Below are 7,442 nucleotides of genomic sequence, written 5' to 3'. Positions count from 1 at the left end.
GGTCCATCATTTGTGATGGGGTTGGCATAGCCCTCTTGTGACATTCCATTGCTCCTTTACCTGTAACCCGACAGATGTCTAGGTCGTTCTGAAGACCGACCCGGGTGGCCTAACGGCCTCCCCTCAATGGAGATTCTATGGGCTTGGTAAGAGATTCAGGATCGAATAAGAAGGTTGACATGACCCTGTCTGCCAGACTGGGTGGGGGCCGCACGGGGATCATCTACTTTTTTCTCCCCTGGCTCTGTTGGTTGCTCATGTCGAATGTGGCATCTGCTGCTTCGTGATGCAACACAGAGCATTGTGATGCATTTCGCTGCACGTGCGATGCTTAGTTCCTAAGCCCCTGGCCGGTTCAGGGCCCAAATCATCTAGGGGCACGGGCGTATAGAATGAATGCACGTATGGATGTATGAGATGATTATAAAGAAATAGAGGGGGTTGGTAGTGTTTACCTTGATCACTTCAGTGACGGGGTTTGGAGAGCTTCAGTCAGAAACGTCTGACCGAGATCCGTGCTCATCGTTCGTGACAAAGTCAGCATGGCCTACATGGGGCATCCCATCGCTTCCTACTTGTCTCTCGGCGTGTTTTTCTGAGCCATTCGATCGACTTAGGAAGCCCGATGGTCTCTCCCGGCGGAGATCCCGCTTTGGGTTTTTCCAAGTCCCGCCTGGGGATGCGGAGAGCTGCCTGCGTGTGGTGACATTTTGGTTTTTGCGCCCGGTCGTGTAATAGTGGTGGGCCATACCTAGGCCACGTTTCATCTCACCAGGCGGTGTTCTGTCTGACCCAGCGTGCGTCGCATCAGTCAGGGTGTGTCCCATCGTTTCTCATCCGCATTGAATGGGGAAGGGGGGGGGGTTTGCTCTGATCTTTTGCCCCTCTTTGGCTGCCGCGCTTCTTTCTTAAATAGGGGGAGGGAGAGGGCTCTCCATCACAGTCCTTTGCCTATTCTCCAACTATCATCTTTCCTCCTTCTTCTTCCTCACCGAGAGTGCCTATATGTCGCGGCGGTTCCTAAGTGAGAGAAGGGGCGAGCGAGGGAGAGGACTTATAGATCCTTTCATGATTCTAGAGCGTGATGTTGAGCTGGAAGCTACCTGGGGCGGTGCTAGCTGTCTTTGCCTGAGAAAGGGTGGCTTCCGCCGAAGGGGTTGGCGTGCTAGATTCATCTGTGAGGCCTTCTTCGGGATGGAGCCGTGTGTGGACTTTCTCCAGTGGATCTTCACCGGGCGAGCCTTGTTGGAGGGGAAGTTGCTCAGGGTCATGCTGGTGGAGGGTTTCATTCCTGCAGCTGCTCAGGTTGGCCAGTTCATAAAGTTTGATGAGATCTCTTCCAGTCATGGCGGCCATACCTCGGTCGTGGTGTCCCTGCCCAGGAGCTACCTCGACTGCATGAGAAGGCTAGGAGCTCCATGTTCTTCTGTTGAGCAGCTATGGGTGCGACGCGCTTGAGGTACCTATTGCGCTCACCAAAGTCGAGGGAGCGGAACCGGGTGGGTCCCTTGAGGTACCAGTTGTGCTTGTCGAAGTCGAGGGAACGAAACCGGGTGGGGCTCCGGCGGCGGTGGTTATGTTCGGTGGCGTGTGCCATGGTTTCTCCTTTAGCGTTCTGGCGATGTCGTCGAGCGACCGTAGTAGTATTTGGAGTAGTAGTAGAAAATGTAATGGTTGAGTTTTTGGGTGAGTCCCCGTGTGAACAGTTTTTTGTATCAATGAATACATCAGTACTATTTTTGTGATAGAATCACAATATTCGTTCCTTGTTTTATCCTAGCATATCTTTTGTTTTTTGTCCTTTCTTTTTGTACTTGCCCGTTAGTTCTGTAGGCTGTAGCTTTTTAAGAGCCTGGGCATGGCCTGTGGGGCTCGGCTGCTCGTAACCGTAGGTCGTGGCAGGGTGTGTTCGGTTAGGGGTAAGAACAAAAGTTATGTAGGGTAATCAAAGGAAAAGGAATGTGCTTCTGTTCGGGGATGAAGTTGTTTACCATGTGTTAGTAAAAAAGAGAGGTAGTAATCAGTATTGTACCCTTATGGAGCCCCCGAGCGACCCAAGGCGAAGGTGTTCGGGCTAGGGTGCTTTACAGGGGCAAGTGTTGACTAAAAATGGTTAGACCAAATTTAGGGAGAAAAATGATGTAGCTGTTCAATGTTCTAGGTGTTGATGAGAATGTTGCCGTTGTTGTCCTCCAGTCGGTAGGTGCCTGGTCGGATTACTTTGGTCACCGTATAGGGCCCTTCCCATGGTGGAGACAGCTTGTGTTTTTCCTTCGTTGATTGGGTCCTCCGGAGTACAAGATCGCCGACTTCGAGTATCCTCCCTCTGATCTTCCTTTCGTGGTACCTACGGAGGGTTTGTTGGTAGCGAGCAGAGCGGATGACGGTCGTCTCACGGGCCTCTTCAAGCAGGTTGACTGCATCTTGTTAAGCTTCCGCAGCTCGATCGTGGTCGAAAAGCCTTCACTCTTGGGGCGCCGTGGTTGAGGTCGAAGGGCAGCACTGCCTCAGCTCCGTAGGCCAGGAAAAAGGGTGTGAACCCTGTGGATCGGTTTGGTGTCATTCTTAGGCTCCAGAGGATCACTGGGACCTCTGCTACCCATTGCCTAGCGTACTTGTTGAGTCAGTCGAAGATACGTGACTTAAGTCCTTGAAGGACCATGCCATTGTCACGTTTGACCTGACCGTTAGTTTATGGATGTCCGACCGAGGCCTAGTCGATCCTGATGCTATATCCATCACTGAAGTCTAGGAACTTCTTTTTGGTAAAGTTAGTCCTGTGCTCAGTGATGATATAGTTAGGAACGCCAAACCGGTAGATGATGTCGAGGAAGAATTTGATTGCCTCCTCTGAGCGGATGTTGGTAATGGACTTAGCCTCTATCCACTTGGTGCACTTGATGATTGCTACGAGTAGGTGAGTGAAGCCGCCTGGACCCTTTTTGAGGGCCCCACCATGTCAAGGCCCCAGACCGCGAATGGCTAGGTGATAGGGATGGTTTGGAGCTCCTGTGCTGGCAAATGGGTTTGCCGAGCTTAGAACTGACATCCTTCACACCTACGGACGACCTCCTCTGCATCTCGTAGTGTGGTGGGCCAGTAAAAACCTTGGCGAAAGGCTTTTCTGACCAGCAACCTTGGGGCCGTGTGATGTCCACAAATCCTGGTATGGACCTTGAGGAGGAGCTACTTCCCCTGGTTGGTGGGTATGCACTTCATGAGCACTCCTGATGGACTCCATTTGTAGAGCTCATCACCGAGCATGATGAAGGTCTTGGCACATCGAGTGATCCATCAGGCTTCAGTCCTTTCGGGCAGGAGAACCTCCTTAAGGAGGTAGGCGAGTAGCGGCGCTCGCCAGTCAGTTTGATCGAGTGCCAATACGGTGACGTTTGCGGGTGACGTCATTATGGAGGTACTAGGATCGGAGCCCCTCAGCGCTGGCTTAGCGTTGGGGTCAAAGCACCCGGGTGCTGGCTTGGAGTCGGGGTCGGAGCTCTCGAGTGTCGGATGGGCATCGGGGTGTGTTTGGATCGGACCTTCCAGGATGCGGGCGGATGGCTTGTGGACATTGTTGATGAAGACCCTGCCTGGGGATGGATCCCTCCTGACAGCCAATTTCGCAAGAAAATCGGCGGCATCATTGTCTCTTCGAGGGACATAATGTAGTTCGATCCCCTAGAATTTGTCCTCGAGCTTGCACACCTCTTGGCAGTATGCTGCCATGAGGGGGCTTTTGCAGGAGGACTCCTTCATGACCTGATCAACGACTAGCTCTGAGTCACCGTGAACGTAGAGTCGCGTAGCACCGAGCTCGATGGCGATGCGTAGTCTATTGATGAGGGCCTCATACTCCGCGGTGTTGTTTGAGGCTAAAAAGTGGAGGCGGATGGCATAGCGGAGCCTACTCTCATCCGGGGAGATCAGAACCACTCTAGCCCCCGAGTCAGGCGCCATTATAGACCCGTTGAAGTACATTGTCCAGTACTCGTGGGTGACATCTAGGGTCAGTAGCTGTACCTCTATCCATTCAACAACAAAATCCATGAGAGCCTAAGATTTAATGGCGATACGGGGGATGTACTTTATGTTGTGGCCCATGAGTTCAAGTGCCCACTTGGAGATCCATCCCGTGGTGTCACGGTTGCGGATGATGTCCTCGAGCGGGTATGAAGTGACGACCGTGACTTCGTGGTCGGTGAAGTAGTGCAGGAGCTTTCGGGTTGCCATCAGCACGGCGTATAGAAGTTTCTGCACTTGGGGGGTACCAGACCTTGGGGTTAGTGAGTACTTCCCCGATGAAGTATACGAGCCGCTGGACCTTAAGTTGGTGTCCCAGCTCCTCCCTCTTGACGACCAGCGCGGCGCTAACCACATGGCTGCTGGCCACGATGTAGAGAAGGGGTTCTCCCCGTTCTAGAGCAATGAGGATCGGTGCTGATGTCAGGGACGCTTTGAGGCTTTCCAGGGCCTGCTGAGCTTCCTCAGTCCAGACGAAAGTGTCCATCTTTTTGAGGAGCTTGTAGAGTGGCATCCCCCATTTGCCGAGCTAGGAGATGAACCAACTTATGGCAGCCAGACAGCCGGTGAGTCTTTGTACGCCCTTGACGTTGCATACGGGACCCATGTTGGAGATGGCCGTGATCTTTTTGGGGTTGGCCTCGATGCCATGCTCGAACATAATGTATCCTAATAGCTTCCCCTTCAAAACTCCGAAAACACGTTTTTCGGGATTTAGTCTGATGTTGAACCTTCGGAGGTTCACGAACGTTGCGGCCAAGTTTGTGATCAGGTTGCAAGCTTGAGTTGTTTTGACCACTATGTCATCAACATAGACGATGACCGTTGGTCTTGGCCGCTCGGCTTGATTAGGCTGATCGAGCGGGTCAATTTGGTCGGTGAAGCATTGCTGCATGCACCTTTGGTAGGTGGCGCCAGCGTTCTTCAAGCTGAAAGGCATGGTCACGTAGTAGTACAAACCATATGGGGTGATGAATGAGGTTGCAAGCTGATCAGACTCTTTCATTGCGATCTGGTGATAGCCCGAGTAGGTATCCAGAAAGAGAGAGGATCTCGCAACCCGAGGTGGAGTCAACTACCTAGTCTATGTGCGACAGAGGAAAGTGATCCTTTAGACATGCCTTGTTGAGGCCAGTGTAATCAATGCACATTCTCCACTTCCCGGTCTTCTTCTTAACAAGAACAGGATTGGCAAGCCAGTCAGAGTGGAATACCTCTCTGATGAATCCGGTTGCCAAGAGTTTGGCAATTTCTTCACCTATGGCCCTGTGCCTCTTGTCGTCGAAGTGACGTAGGTGCTGCTTGGTGGGCTTTGAGCCCGGGATGAGGTGTAGTATGTGCTCGGTGACCTCCCACGGTATGCCCGGCATGTTAGAAGGCTGCCATGTGAAGACATCTGTCGCGTAGGAAGTCGACGAGCTCGCATTCCTATTTGGCTGGGAGTTGGGTCCCGATCCAAACCATCTTGGTTGGGTCGGTGGGGTCAATTCCCACCACCTTGGTTTTCTTGAGAGGATGGAAGGCCACCGAGGAAGTTGGCTTATTATAGTCTAGGACTGCTAGGGCCGTCGATTCCCAGAGCCATGGGAGCTCGAATGAGTTGACGACTGTAGTGGCGAGCTCATAGTGCTCGCGGCCGCACGTGAAGGCGTGCGAAAAGGCGCTGCTCATGGTGATGACATTGTTCGGTCCCAGCATTTTCAGCTTGAGGTAGGTGTAGTTGGGGATTGCCATGAATTTTGCGTAGCATGGCCGCCCCAAGATGGCGTGGTAGGACCCTAGAAAGTCCACCACCTCGAAGGTGAGGACCTCCGAGCGGAAGTTGTTCCGGTTGCCGAACGTGATGGGTAGGTCGATCTACCCGAGTGGGTATGCCTGCGCTCCTAGGATTACCCCGTGGAAGGGAGAGCCCGCTAGGCGGAGCTCTGACCGAGGGATGTGCATGGCATTGAGGGTGTCGATGTAGAGGATGTTGAGGCCGCTGCCTCCGTCCATCAACACCTTGGTGAGGCGCTTCTTACGGACGATGGGGTCAATGATGAGTGGGTAGCGTCCTGGTCTCACGATGTGGGAGGGATGGTCCCTCTGATTGAAGGTGATCAGAGATTCCAACTAGCTGAGGAAGGAGGGGACGGCCGTCTCAGTGGCGCATGCCTCTCTATAGCGAACCTTGTGCTGGCGCCTAGACCAGACGGTGTCAGATCCACTGAAGATCATGATGCATTCGTCAGCATCAGGGAAATCGTCCCTGTCCTTGCCCGTTGTGCCTCCTTTCTTGGGTGCCACCTCTTTGTCGTCCCCTTCTTTCGGCCTGCTGGCCTATCATAGGAAACATTTGAGGAGCTCGCACTCCTTGTAGAGGTGTTTGATAGGGTAGGCATGGTTGGTGCATAGACTGTCCATGAGTTTTGTTGAAGTGGTCAGGCAGTCCCTGTTGGGGCTGCTTGGCCGTGCGCTCAGTCGCGGCGACCAACGCGGTGCTGTCCAGTCAGCGCTAGTCCTTTTTGTTCTTCTTGCCCCTCTGTGTGGAGGGGCCCTCGCCTTGGTCCGTGCGCTTGGCCTTGCCTTTGTCCCGGCCTTCGTTGAAGACCGCTCTGACTGCTTCCTCACCGGAGGTGTGGTTAGTGGCGACGTCGAGTAGGTCATGGGTGGTACAAGGCTTTAGGCATCCAAGCTTATGGATTAGGGACTCGCAGGTCATTCCGGAGAGCAACGCACTGATGATGTCTGCGTCGACGATATTAGAGAGGGAGTTGCATCATTGGGAGAACCTACGGATATAGTCCCGCAGGGATTTGCTGGGCTCCTGCTAGCAAATCTTGAGGTCCCAGGAGTTCCCAGGGCAGACGTACGTCCCCTAGAAATTCTCGACGAAGACCCTCTTGAGGTCCGCCCAGTCGTGGATGCTGTCGTGTGGGAGGAATTCAAGCCATGCCCAAACATGTTCCCCCACGTAGATGGGGAGATATTGAATGATGAAATAGTCATCATCCACCCCTCTGGCTTGGCAGGCGAGCCAAAGATCTTCGAGCCAAATACCAAGGTTTGTCTCTCCGGTGTACTTGGTGATGTTGGTGGGCGGTCGAAAGTGCTGTGGGAACGGCGCTCTCCAGATATGCCGGTCAAAGGCCCGCGGTCCCGGACCCTTAGGGTTGGGACTCTGGTCGTCCGGTCGATGACCATGCCTAGGGCACATTTCACCGCTCCCCTCAATGGTTCGGCTGGGATCTATGTCGCCTGCTCTTGCCGCCGCCCGGTGGACATCATCATCATGTCAGGCCCGATGCCGGTGGCTGACGATGCTGCGAGCGTCCTGGTGTGGACCGGGCCGCTCATGTACCGGCGGTCAATGTCGAACAGGCACTAGGTCGGACCATGGCACGGCCGCCACCCCCCGAGCCACGCCTGGCGACCGTAGCAGC

Source organism: Miscanthus floridulus, chromosome 18, assembly GCF_019320115.1.
Source record: "Miscanthus floridulus cultivar M001 chromosome 18, ASM1932011v1, whole genome shotgun sequence".
NCBI classification, from domain to species: Eukaryota; Viridiplantae; Streptophyta; class Magnoliopsida; order Poales; family Poaceae; genus Miscanthus; species Miscanthus floridulus.
This window is presented reverse-complemented; position numbering follows the sequence as displayed.